The sequence below is a fragment of the Salmo trutta genome, chromosome 5 (assembly GCF_901001165.1).
Source record: "Salmo trutta chromosome 5, fSalTru1.1, whole genome shotgun sequence".
Classification (NCBI taxonomy): domain Eukaryota; kingdom Metazoa; phylum Chordata; class Actinopteri; order Salmoniformes; family Salmonidae; genus Salmo; species Salmo trutta.
In genome coordinates, this window is record NC_042961.1 from 41,763,133 (window position 1) to 41,777,588 (window position 14,456).

General features: G+C 42.4%; 1 long non-coding RNA gene across 1 annotated transcript; it reads right to left on the reverse strand.

Moving 5' to 3' along the window:
• Positions 1 to 6,325: 6,325 nt before the first annotated feature.
• LOC115193413 (uncharacterized) lies at positions 6,326 to 8,511 on the reverse strand. The gene is made up of 3 exons (XR_003878166.1): positions 8,387 to 8,511; positions 6,584 to 6,657; positions 6,326 to 6,432 (listed from the first exon to the last, which is right to left on the reverse strand). It is a non-coding gene; the product is annotated as an uncharacterized LOC115193413 (long non-coding RNA).
• Positions 8,512 to 14,456: the final 5,945 nt, after the last annotated feature.

Consider the following 14,456-nt stretch of genomic DNA (forward strand, 5'->3'; position numbering starts at 1 on the left):
CTGAAATTCACGGACGGCCCGCTCATTATACAGGATTAGGTGGCCGATTGACTAGGGCTGCATGTTCTGAGCTAAACTGACCAAGATGCACCTCCAATAACTACACTTGTATTTTTTTATTTCACCTTTATTTAACCAGGTAGGCCAGTTGAGAACAAGTTCTCATTTACAACTGCGACCTGGCCAAGATAAAGAAAAGCAGTGCGACAAAAAACAACAACACAGAGTTACACATGGGATAAACAAAAGTACAGTAAATAACACAATAGAAAAATCTATATACGGTGTTTGCAAATGGAGTAAGGAGGCAAGGCAATAAATAGGCCATAGTAACGAAGTAATTACAATTTAGCAAATTAACACTGGAGTGATAGATGTGCAGATGATGATGTGCAAGTAGAAATACTGGTGTGCAAATGAGCAAAAAAAGTAAATAAAAATAATATGTGGATGAGGTAGGTAGTTGGATGGGCTATTTACAGATTGGCTGTGTACAGCTGCAGCGATCGGTAAGCTGCTCAGATAACTGATGCTTAAAGTTAGTGAGGGAGATATAAGTCTCTAACTTCAGAGATTTTTGCAATTCGTTCCAGTCATTGGCAGCAGAGACCTGGAAGGAAAGGCGGCCAAAGAGGTGTTGGCATTGGGAATGACCAGTGAAATATAGGGGGAAAAGTATTTGATCCCCTGCTGATTTTGTACATTTCCCACTGACAAAGAAATAATCAGTCTATAATTTTAATGGTAGGTTTATTTGAAGAGTGAAAGACAGAATAACAACAACAAAAAATCCAGAAAAATGCATGTCAAAAATGTTATGAAATTATTTGCATTTTAATGAGGGAAATAAGAATTTGATCCCCTCTGCAAAACATGACTTAGTACTTGGTGGCAAAACCCTTGTTGGCAATCACAGAGGTCAGACGTTTCTTGTAGTTGGCCACCAGGATTGCACACATCTCAGGAGGGATTTTGTCCCACTCCTCTTTGCAGATCATCTCCAAGTCATTAAGGTTTCGAGGCTGACGTTTGGCAACTCGAACCTTCAGCTCCCTCCACAGATTTTCTATGGGATTAAGGTCTGGAGACTGGCTAGGCCACTCCAGGACCTTAATGTGCTTCTTCTTGAGCCACTCCTTTGTTGCCTTGGTGTTTTGGGTCATTGTCATGCTGGACTACCCATCCACGACCCATTTTCAATGCCCTGGCTGAGGGAAGGAGGTCTCACCCAAGATTTGATGGTACATGGCCCCGTCCATCGTCCCTTTGATGCGGTGAAGTTGTCCTGTCCCCTTTGCAGAAAAACACCCCCAAAGCATAATGTTTCCACCTCCATGTTTGACGGTGGGGATGGTGTTCTTGGGGTCATAGGCAGCATTCCTCCTCCTCCAAACACAGCGAGTTGAGTTGATGCCAAAGAGCTCCATTTTGGTCTCATCTGACCACAACACCTTCACCCAGTTGTCCTCTGAATCATTCAGATGTTCATTGGCAAACTTCAGACGGGCATGTATATGTGCTTTCTTGAGCAGGGGGACCTTACGGGCGCTGCAGGATTTCAGTCCTTCACGGCGTAGTGTGTTACCAATTGTTTTCTTGGTGACTATGATCCCAGCTGCCTTGAGATCATTGACAAGATCCTCCCGTGTAGTTCTGGGCTGATTCCTCACCGTTCTCATGATCATTGCAACTCCACGAGGTGAGATCTTGCATGGAGCCCCAGGCCAAGGGAGATTGACAGTTCTTTGTGTTTCTTCCATTTGCGAATAATCGCACCAACTGTTGTCACCTTCTCACCAAGCTGCTTGGCGATGGTCTTGTAGCCCATTCCAGCCTTGTGTAGGTCTACAATCTTGTCCCTGACATCCTTGGAGAGCTCTTTGGTCTTGGCCATGGTGGAGAGTTTGGAATCTGATTGATTGATTGCTTCAAAAAATTTTGATCATATTACTCCAGTGCTAGCCTCCCTACACTGGCTTCCTGTTAAGGCAAGGGCTGATTTCAAGGTTTTACTGCTAACCTACAAAGCATTACATGGGCTTGCTCCTACCTATCTTTCCGATTTGGTCCTGCCGTACATACCTACACGTACGCTACGGTCACAAGACGCAGGCCTCCTAATTGTCCCTAGAATTTCTAATTTCTAAGCAAACGGCTGGAGGTAGGGCTTTCTCCTATAGAGCTCCATTTTTATGGAATGGTCTGCCTACCCATGTGAGAGACGCAGACTCAGTCTCAACCTTTAAGTCTTTACTGAAGACTTATCTCTTCAGTAGGTCCTATGATTAAGTGTAGTCTGGCCCAGGAGTGTGAAGGTGAAAGGAAAGGCTGGAGCAACGAACCGCCCTTGCTGTCTCTGCCTTGCCGGTTCCCCTCTTTCCACTGGGATTCTCTGCCTCTAACCCTATTACAGGGGCTGAGTCACTGACTTACTGGTGTTCTTCCATGCCGTCCATGGGAGGGGTGCGTCACTTGAGTGGGTTGAGTCACTGACGTGGTCTTCCTGTCTGGGTTGGCGCCCCCCCTTGGGTTGTGCCATGGCGGAGATTTTTGTGGGCTATACTCGGCCTTGTCTTCGGACGGTAAGTTGGTGGTTGTAGACATCCCTCTAGTGGTGTGGGGGCTGTGCTTTGGCAAAGTGGGTGGGGTTATATCCTGCCTGTTTGGCCCTGTCCGGGGGTATCATCGGATGGGGCCACAGTGTCTTCTGATCCCTCCTGTCTCAGCCTCCAGTATTTATGCTGCAGTAGTTTATGTGCCGGGGGGCTAGGGTCAGTCTGTTTCATCTGGAGTATTCTCTTGTCTTATCCGGTGTCCTGTGTGAATTTAAATATGCTCTCTCTAATTCTCTCTTTCTTTCTTTCTCTCGGAGGACCTGAGCCCTAGGACCATACCTCGGGACTACCTGGCATGATGACTCCTTGCTGTCCCCAGTCCACCTGGCCATGCTGCTGCTCCAGTTTCAACTGTTCTGCCTGCGGCTACGGAACCCTGACCTGTTCACCGGACGTGCTTGTTGCACCCTCGACAACTACAATGATTATTATTATTTGACCATGCTGGTCATTTATGACCATTTTCACATCTTGACCATGTTCTGTTATAATATCCACCCGGCACAGCCAGAAGAGGACTGGCCACCCCTCATAGCCTGGTTCCTCTCTAGGTTTCTTCCTAGGTTTTTGGCCTTTCTAGGGAGTTTTTCCTAGGGAGTTTTTCCTAGCCACCGTGCCTCTTTCACATGCATTGCTTGCTGTTTGGGGTTTTAGGCTGGGTTTCTGTACAGCACTTTGAGATTTCAGCTGATATACGAAGGGCTATATAAATACATTTGATTTGATTTGATTTGATTCTGTGGACAGGTGTCTTTTATACAGGTAACAAACTGAGATTAGGAGCACTCCCTTTAAGAGTGTGCTCCTAATCTCAGCTCGTTACCTGTATAAAAGACAACTGGGAGCCAGAAATCTTTCTGATTGAGAGGGGGTCAAATACTTATTTCCCTCATTAAAATGCAAATCAATTTATAACATTTTTGAAATACGTTTTTTTGTTGTTATTCTGTGTCTCACTGTTCAAATAAACCTACCATTAAAATTATACACTGATCATTTCTTTGTCAGTGGGCAAACGTACAAAATCAGCAGGGTATCAAATACTTTTTTCCCTCACTGTGCCTGCTGGAGCGCGTGCTACGGGTGGGTGTTGTTATGGTGACCAGTGAGCTGAGATAAGGCGGAGCTTTACCTAGCAAAGACTTATAGATGACCTGGAGCCAGTGGGTTTGGCGATGAATATGTAGCGACGGCCAGCCGATGAGAGAATACAGGTCGCAGTGGTGGGTGGTATATGGGGCTTTGGTGACAAAACGGATGGCACTGTGATAGACTACATCCAGTTTGCTGAGTAGAGTATTGGAGGCTATTTTGTAAATGACATCGCCGAAGTCGAAGATCGGTAGGATAGTCAGTTTTACTAGGGTATGTTTGGCAGCTTGAGTGAAGGAGGCTTTGTTGCGAAATAGGTAGCCGATTCTAGATTTCATTTTGGATTGGAGATGTTTAATATGAGTCTGGAAGGAGAGTTTACTGTCTATCCAGACACCTGGGTATTAGTAGTTGTTCACATATTCTAAGTCAGAACCGTCCAGAGTAGTGATGCTAGTCGGGCAGGCGGGTGCGGGCAGCGATCGATTGAAAAGCATGCATTTAGTTTTACTAGCGTTTAAGAGCAGTTGGAGGCCACGGAAGGAGTGTTGTATGGCATTGAAGCTCGTTTGGAGGTTTGTTAACACAGTGTCCAAAGAAGGGCCAGATGTATACAGAATGGTGTCATCTGCGTAGAGGTGGATCAAGGAATCACCCGCAGCAAGAACGACATCATTGATATATACAGAGAAAAGAGTCGGCCCGAGAATTGAACCCTGTGGTACCCCCATAGAGACTGCCAGAGGTCCGGACAACAGGCCCTCTGATTTGACACACTGAACTCTATTTGAGAAGTAGTTGGTGAGCCAGGCGAGGCAGTCATTTGAGAAACCAAGGTTGTTGAGTCACTAAAACCTCACAGAATTATGTCCGAAAACAATCACAATTTCTCTCAACCACTTGCATATCGGCTTTTTAGGTGAGCGGTGATGCCGCCCTGTGATAAACAGTGCCCACTTTGTCAGGTACAGTAACTATTTTGCTTGTCCATTCCCAGAGGCCTCTCCTGGGCGCTGTTGGAGAACCGAGGTAAAGACAGTTTGAAGTTGGATATTCGACTGATTTTTGAGCTTTCAAACCTTAATAGCTTTCAAACCACTTGAGCCACAGACTCCAAATAAGTGTCATGCTGTTGGAAAAATTGTGCACAACATTGCACCGGTTTTATTTTCACGATTTGGACATTAATTCGCTTTCCAAAGCTAATAAACATGTGGAAATGTGAGCAGCCTTTTGTATTCCTAGTTGAATTAGTTAGGGAGCGTAAACAAAGTACAAACTTTTTTTACATTCGAATTTCAATAGGTCCTTGGTCATGTGACCTACTTGACTCAAACAAGGTTCAGAATGTCCACTGACTACCCTTCTATATTGCACACCCTTTAGTTTGTTCATTTTCATCTCACACGTTTTTACATTAATTTTTCAAACTTTATCATTTCAATAGCTCCTTGGTCATGTGACCTACTGGACTCAAACAAGGTTCAGAATGTACAGTCAGTGGGCCTACACATTTTACACCCTTTAGTTTGTCCTTTTCATTTCATTTCATTTGATTTTACATAAATTTTTCAATCTTTTAAATTTCAATAGCTCCTTGGTCATGTGACCACCTGACTTTAAACAAGATTCAGAATGTCCCCTCAGTGGGCCTACACATTGCACACCCTTTAGTTTGTCAAATTTCATGTCACGCATTTTTACATACATTTTTCAAACTTTCTAATTTCAATTGCTCCTTGGTCATGTGACCACCTGACTTCAAACAAGGTTCAGAATGTACACTTAGTGGGCCTACACATTGCACAGCCTTCAGTTTGTCCATTTTCATCTCACTTGATTTTACATTCATTTTTCAGTATTTAAAACTTTAATAGCTCCATGGTCATGTGACCTACTGGACTCAAACAAACTTCAGAATGTCCAAGGACTAGCCTTATATATTGCACACTCTTGTTGTGTACTGTAAAATCACACAGTGTAACATACATTTTTCATCGTTTTACATTTCAATAGCTCCTTGGTCACGTCAATTACACACCTAAGAAGCGTGCAGTGGATATACACCCATATCTAGTCATGTATCTTCTATATTGTTGTACATTAATATTAGTTTGACAATTAGGGGGTTTAGTCCAGTGTTCTGTTAACCCTTTTCTTTAATATTTATCTATAATAATTTAGTTCTAAGTACTTATTTTCCCTGTTTTTTATTTTGCCACAGTATTTAACAGCGGTACACAATAGGAGAGAGACAGATAATATCTCCTTTCATCGTTAATATCAACCATAAAGGAAAAGGACAAAGTACGAGAGTCATGTTATTAATTGTCCAAAGCAGGGATGGAGAGTGAGCTAGTAAGGTAGGCTGCAGTGGGTTTGCTGGTCAATACATATACTGAACATGTAACCACAATAATGGTGGCCAGAAAATGAATGAATAAAAATTGAATATTGACAAATTAAACATAAATTGTAGACCATTAATAATTTCCAACATGTCAACAGACACTTTACTTCAAATAAGTACTAAACATTTCACAGTGTTAACTTTCTCTTTATCCCTGGTTGATGTACATTTCAGAGCCTCTTCAGTGTGGATGGGGTATAGCATACATTTTCAACAACAAAGACAACACTTCCAGTTTGTGTTCTTCACTCTGAACTCTGTCTTCATTCCTAGGCACAGCACATGGAACCACCGTTGGCATGCAAAACATTCAATCTAAAACAAAACAAAGCGTAACACGTTATAAATAATATCAAATATCAATGCAGTATGACGAATTAGCCATCCATTGTGTTATATCATAAATTGTCTTACATGCTGTCACTGTTGTCAAAAGATTATAAAAATGTTAAATAAAGTTACTAACCCAGTCAGTCTTTGGGCCACATCCAGGTTCTTTATCAGTGGCACACATGAAGCAGTTGTTGGCTTTGTTGAACTCTGAAATCATAGGCATGAACTGAACATATGTATGTCCCACACAACTACAGTTGAAGTCGGAAGTTTACATACACTTACGTCGGAGTCATTAAAACTCGTTTTTCAACCACTCCACAAATTTGTTGTTAACAAACTATAGTTTTGGCAAGTCGGTTAGGACATCTACTTTGTGCATGACACAAGTCATTTTTCCAACAATTGTTTACAGACAGATTATTTCACTTATAATTCACTGTATCACAATTCCAGTGGGTCAGAAGTTTACATACACTAAGTTGACTGTGCCTTTAAACAGCTTGGAAAATTCCAGAAAATGATGTCATGCCTTTAGAAGTTTCTGATAGGCTCATTTACATAATTTGAGTCAATTGGAGGTGTACCTGTGGATGTATTTCAAGGCCTCTTTGCTTGAAATCATTTGGAAAATCAAAAGAAATCAGCTAAGACCTCAGAACAAAAATTGTAGACCTCCACAAGTCTGGTTCATCCTTGGGAGCAATTTCCAAACGCCTGAAGGTACCACGTTAATCTGTACAAACAATAGAACACAAGTATAAACACCATGGGACCACGGAGCCGTCATACCACTCAGGAAGGAGACGCGTTCTGTCTGGTTGAGATGAACGTACTTTGGTGCAAAAAGTGCAAATCAATCCCAGAACAACAGTAAAGGACCCTGTGAAGATGCTGGAGGAAACAGGTACAAAAGTATCTATATCCACAGTAAAACAAGTCCTATATCGACATAACCTAAAAGGCTGCTCAGCAAGGAAGAAGCCACTGCTCCAAAACCGCCATAAAAAAAGCCAGACTACGGTTTGCAACTAACTGCACATGGGGACAAAGATCGTACTTTTTGGAGAAATGTCCTCTGGTCTGATGAAACGAAAATGGAACTGTTTGGCCATAATGACCATCATTATGTTTGGAGGAAAAAGGGGGAAGCTTGCAAGCCAAGGAGCACCATCCCAAACGTGAAGCACGTGGGTGGCAGCATCATGTTGTGGGGGTGCCTTGCTGCAGGAGGGACTGGTGCACTTCACAAAATAGATGACATCATGAGGGAGGAAAATTATGTGGATATATTGAAGCAACATCTCAAGACATCAGTCAGGAAGTTAAAGCTTGGTCGCAAATGGGTCTTACAAATGGACAATGACCACAAGCATACTTCCAAAGTTGTGGCAAAATGTCTTAAGGACAACAAAGTCAAGGTATTGGAGTGGCCATCACAAAGCCCTGACCTCAATCCCATAGAACTTTTGTGGGTAGAACTGAAAAAGCGTGTGCGAACAAGGAGGCCTACAATCCTGACTCAGTTACACCAGCTCTGTCAGGAGGAATGGGCCAAAATTCACCCAACTTAATGTGGGAAGCTTGTGGAAGGCTATCTGAAACGTTTGACCCAAGTTAAACAATTTAAAGGCAACGCTACCAAATACTAATTGAGTGTATGTAAACTTCTGACCCACTGAGAATGGGATGAAAGAAATAAAAGCTGAAATAAATCATTCTCTCCAGAATAATAATTCTGACATTTCACATTCTTAAAATAAAGTGGTGATCCTAACTGACCTAAGACGGGGAATTTTTTATGAGGATTAAATGTTAGTAATTGTGAAAAACTGAGTTTAAATGTATTTGGCTAAGGTGTATGCAAACTTCCGACTTCAACTGTACATAAAAATAAAGAATTTCCATTTACTTTGAATTAAATGTCATTACATACCAGACATTTTTAGTATATCCTCAGCCATTTATTTTCGCAGTTGCTCCATGTGTTTTTGTGAAGGTTCTATATCAATTTGGGATGGGATGTCAGGGAAGTTCTGTGCAACTTCCTTGACCATCTACACCAAAAAATAAAATTGAGTTTTTGACCTACTTGTCACATAACAGCTAACCATTCATTACTGAAAATATAACTATCAAACCTGCATTACAAAGACCACGCAGCTGAAGGTGTCCTGCTGCACGGTGTGAGTTATTTCCCCTCCTTTCCACTTTATGTCCACCCAGTCGTCTTTTCCATGGCAGGATCTTCTCATTTTGAAGTATTCTTTTTTTTATGTAAACATAATGGAATACTGATTAGTTATAGATAGGCAAATGAATACACAGGCCAAATTTGTATGCTGTTTTCCTTATCACTATAATCTGGCACTTTATTTGCCCAATCACCCACAGACCCACAAGGTCGAGGTTACTCATGGACAGTAATTAGTAAAAAAATAAAATAAATTGCATTGACTCATTGTGTCTTCTAACTGAATAGGATCCAAAGTGTTAGGAAATATTTGATCCCATATACACAAAGGGGGATTTCTCTCCTCATACCTCTGGCACATTAGTAAGACTGCCAGACAGTGTAAAAACTTTATCTGAAAGCCAAGTCAACAAACAGATCACTGACCATTTCGAATCCCACCGTACCTTCTCCACTATGCAATCTGGTTTCCGAGCTGGTCATGGGTGCACCTCAGCCACGCTCAAGGTCCTAAACGATATCATAACCGCCATCGATAAAAGACAGTACTGTGCAGCCGTCTTCGTCGACCTGGCCAAGGCTTTCGACTCTGTCAATCACCGCATTCTTATGCAGACTCAACAGCCTTGGCTTCTCAAATGACTGCCTCGCCTGGTTCACTATCTACTTCTCAGATAGAGTTCAGTGGGTCAAATCGGAGGGCCTGTTGTCTGGACCTCTGGCAGTCTCTATAGGGGTGCCACAGGGTTCAATTCTCGGGCCGACTCTCTTCTCTGTAAATATCAATAATGTCGTTCTTGCTGCTGGTGATTCTGTGATCCACCTCTACGCACACGACACCATTCTGTATACATCTGGCCCTTCTTTGGACACTGTGCTAACAAACCTCCAAATGAGCTTCAACACCATACAACACTCCTTCCGTGGCCTTCAACTGCTTTTAAATGCTAGTAAAACTAAATGCATGCTCTTCAACCGATTGCTGCCCGCACCCTCCCGCCCGACTAGCATCACTACTCTGGATGCTTCTGACCTAGAATATGTGGACAACTACTAATACCTAGGTGTCTAGTTAGACTGTAAACTCTCCTTCCAGACTCACATTAAGCATCTCCAATCCAAAATTCTATCTAGAATCGGCATCCTATTTCGCAACAAAGCCTCCTTCCCTCATGCTGCCAAACTTACCCTCGTAAAAATGACTATCCTACCGATCCTTGACTTCGGCGATGTCATTTACAAAATAGCCCCCAACACTCTACTCAGCAAACTGGATGTAGTCTATCACAGTGCCATCCATTTTGTCACCAAAGGCCCTTATACCACCCACCACTGCGACCTGTATGCTCTTGTTGGCTGGCCCTCACTACATATTCGTCGCCAAACCCACTGGTCATTCCCAATGCCAACACCTCTTTGGCCGCCTTTCCTTCCAGGTCTCTGTTGCCAATGATTGGAACGAATTGCAAAAATCACTGAAGCTGGAGACTTATCTCCCTCTCTAACTTTAAGCATCAGCTGTCAGAGCAGCTTACCGATCACTGTACCTGTACACAGCCAATCTGTAAATAGCACACCCAACTACCTCATCCTCATATTATTAATTACCCTCTTGCTCTTTTGCACCCCAGTATCTCTACTTACACATCATCAGTTGCACATCTATCACTCCAGTGTTAATGCTAAATTGTAATTATTTCACCTCTGTGGCCTATTTATTGCCTACCTCCCTACTTTTCTACATTTGCACACACTGTACATAGATTTTCTTTTTCTTCTATTGTGTTATTGACTGTACGTTTGTTTATGTGTAACTCTGTGTTGTTGTTTTTGTCGCACTGCTTTGCTTTATCTTGGCCAGGTCGCAGTTGTAAATGAGAACTTGTTCTCAACTGGCCTACCTGGTTAATAAAGGTGAAATAAAATAAAATAAAAAATGATGTGAAGTAAACCTTAATTTAACTACACAAGTCAGTTAAGAACAAATTCTTACTCACAATGAAAGCCTAGGAACAGAGGTTTAACTGCCTTGTTCAGGGGCAGAATAACAGATGTTTACCTTGTCAGCTCTGGGATTTGATCTAGCAACCTTTCGGTTACTGGCCCAACACGCTAACCACTAGGCTACCCGCCACATGTCTGAAAGTGACAGAGCCAGCAGTCAAGGGAGTTTTCACAGTATGTCATAAAAAAGTATTACACTTATGAATGTATGTAAAATGGTAATATGTATTAGATCCAGTACAATGGAATAATTATAGTCCACTGACTATATAAGGGCAGTCAGTGGACATTCTGAACCTTGTTTGAAGTCAGTAGGTCACATGACCAAGGAGCTATTGACATTTGAAAGTTTGAAAAATTCATGTAAAAACGTGTAAGATTAAAATGGACAAACTAAAGGGTGTGCAATATATAGGGGTAGTCAGTGGACATTTTGAACCTTGTTTGAAGTCAGTAGGTCACATGACCAAGGAGCTATTGAAATGTGAAAGTTTGAATAATTCATGTTAAAACGTGTGAGAAGAAAAACAACAAACTAAAGGGCGTGCAATGTGTAGGCCCACTGAATGTACATTCTGAACCTTGTTTGAAGTCAGTAGGTCATATGACCAAAGAGCTATTGAAATTCAAAAAATTTAAATAAATAATTTAAAATTGTGCAAGATGTAAATCGACAAAAAGGGTATATGCAATGTGTGTCTATGCCATCGGGTTAGCTACAACCAGTTTTGAAGTTTTAGGAGTAATGGTTATAGAGCAACTGAAGAAAAAAATGAAACATTTGATTCATCACTATGTTGACAGTCCCTAACTGCTATTGGCGGACGTTAGGAAAATTACCGGCGAATATCCATTGAATATCCAACCTGAAACTGTCTTTACCTCGGTTGTTGGAGAGACGCGTTGCTGATATAAAGATTGTGACTTTTTCTGTAACCTACAGGCTGGGGACAAAATATATAACAATTGTATGACATGGACACTTTCTACATCATGCTGGTTTCTCCGATCAAATGGCCTAACCTTAATGATGCCGAATCAAATAAAAAAACGCGCTGTCATGTTAACAAACAACATATCCTAAAAACTGGACAGGTCAAAGTAAAACTGACCATATGGAATGGATAATCACAACTGTTGTCCAGGAGTTTCACCCCATTTTCATGATCAGTGGTTTCAAGTTTGTATCCGTTAATTTTTTGACAAGCTGATCATAGAGAAAAATAAAATACTTGTGCATTTCCCGCTGTGTGAACACGTTGTAAATAGGCCTGGCTCGCGATAACTCCTGATAAAGTTGGGTAGCTGATATTCAACATTTAAATAGCCAAATTGATTAGTCATAGGAAACAGGACTAATAAAGCCAATGCAACGGGCCTACTACATGGATGGGCGTTCATAAAATTATATTGCGGCCGACGGGGTAGGCTATGCCCCAGTAAGCACAAGCCGAATTATTTTGGATGTCTTTTTTTTGGTGTTTACAAACGGTAGGCTTACCACATAGATGGACATTCCTAAAATTATATTTCTGGCAACACAGGCTACACCTCAGTGAGCATGGACCGACGCTGATGCTTTTTGGACGTCTTTCGTGTAGTCTAAACCAATCATAGACTTCTAGGTTTGGTTCAGATTTTGTCCGGTCTGGACCAGCCTTGATTTGACCCAGACATAAACCTCTATAAATTACGTCTTTTAAACTTTCATTCAGAACCAAAAATTTCCCTGATTTCAACATCCCCATAAAGACAAAGAGAAAACAGTGAAATATTTGCAAATGTATAAAAAAATGACAAATACAAAATGGAAAAACCTTATTTACATAACTATTCAGACCCTTTGCTATGAGACACGAAATAGAGTTCAAGTGCATCCTGTTTCCATTGATCGTCCTTGAGATGTTTCTACAACTTGACTAAAGTCCACATGTGGTAAATTCAATTGATTGGAAAGTATTTGGAAAGGTACACACCTGTCTATATAAGGTCCCACAGTTGACAGTAAATGTCAGAGCAAAAACCAAGCCATGAGGTCGAAGGATAGAGCTCCGAGACAGGATTGTGTCGAGGCACATATCTGGGGAAGGGTACCAAAACATTTATGCAGTATTGAAGGTCCCCAAGAACACAGTGGCCTCCATCATTCTTAAATAGTAGAAGTTTGGAACCACCAAGACTCTTCCTACAGCTGGCCGCTCGGCCAAACTGAGCATTCGGGGGAGAAGAGCCTTGATCAGGGAGGTGACCAAGAACCCGATGGTCACTCTGACAGAGCTCCAGAGTTCCTCTGTGGAGATGGGAGACCCTTCCAAAAGGACAACCATCTCTGCAGCACTCCACCAATCAGGCCTTTATGGTCGTGGCCAGACGGAAGCCACCCCTCAGTAAAAGGCACGACAACCGGCTTGGAGTTTGCCAAAAGGCACCTAAAGACTCAGACCATGAGAAACAAGATTCTCTGGTCTGGTGAAACCAAGATTGAACTCTTTGTCCTGAATGCCAAGCATCACGTCTGGAGGAAACCTGGCACCATCCCTATGGTGAAGCATGGTGGTGGCAGCATCATGCTGAGGAGATATTTTTCAGCGGCAGGGAGTTGGAGACTAGTCAGGATCGAGGAAAAGATGAACGGAGAAATGTACAGAGAGATCCTTGACGAAAACCTGCTCCAGAGTGCCCAGGCCTCCAGACTGGGGCGAAGTTTCACCTTTCAACAGGACAACGACCCTAAGCACACAGCCAAGACAATGCAGGAGTGGCTTCGGAACAAGTCCCTGAATGTCCTTGAGTGGCCCATCCAGAGCCCGAATTTGAACCCGATCAAACATCTCCATCCAACCTGACAGAGCTTGAGAGGATCTGCAGAGAAGAATGGAAGAAACTCCCCAAATACAGGGGTGCCAAGCTTGTAATGTCATACCCAAGAAGACTTGAGACTGTAATCACTACAGAGGGTAGCGCAAACGGCCCAGTATATCACCGGGGCTGAGCTGCCTGCCATCGAGGACCTCTATACCAGGTGGTGTCAGAGGAAGGCCGTAAAAAGGGTCAAAGACTCCAGCCACCCAAGTCATAGACTGTTCCCTATGCAACCACACGGCAAGCAGTACCGGAGGGCCAACTCTGGGACCAAAAGGTTCCTGAACAGCTTTTACCCCCAAGCCATCAGACTGCTGAACAGTTAATCAAATGGCCACCCTGACTATTTGCATTAAACACCTTTTTATTTGCAATGACTCTCTTGCACACACACTACATATGCTTACACACCATGCATATTAACATACACACAGAGACACACTTTCACTCCCTGCTGCCTAGTACCTTTTACCCCTACCTACATGTACATATTACCTCGTACCCCAGCACATTGATTTGGTACCGGTACTCCTTTTATATAGTCTCGTTATTTTCTGGCACATTTTTCTTACTTTTTATCTCTGCATTGTTGGGAAAGGGCTAAAGTAAGCATTTCACCGTAAAGTCTACACCTGTTGTATTCAGCACATGTGACAAATACAATTTGATTTATAGATGATTTACACTTACGGTAAATAACCCTTTAAAGTGCTTTATTTGAATAATGTGTATGTGTTGTTCATAGTACCATTTTCTTTGATAATGCATAATTTCCATTCCATCAGGGGGCTCTCCAGGAGTGGACCAGGCAGACTGCAGTGGTTATCACAGGGGCAGCGTCCTGACACCAAACTAAACCAATCTGATTGTAAAGGTGAGGAAACAACCTCCTCAGAACTCCATCTCGGCTGAATAGCAATATGGATGCTAATTTCTGGGCGCATTC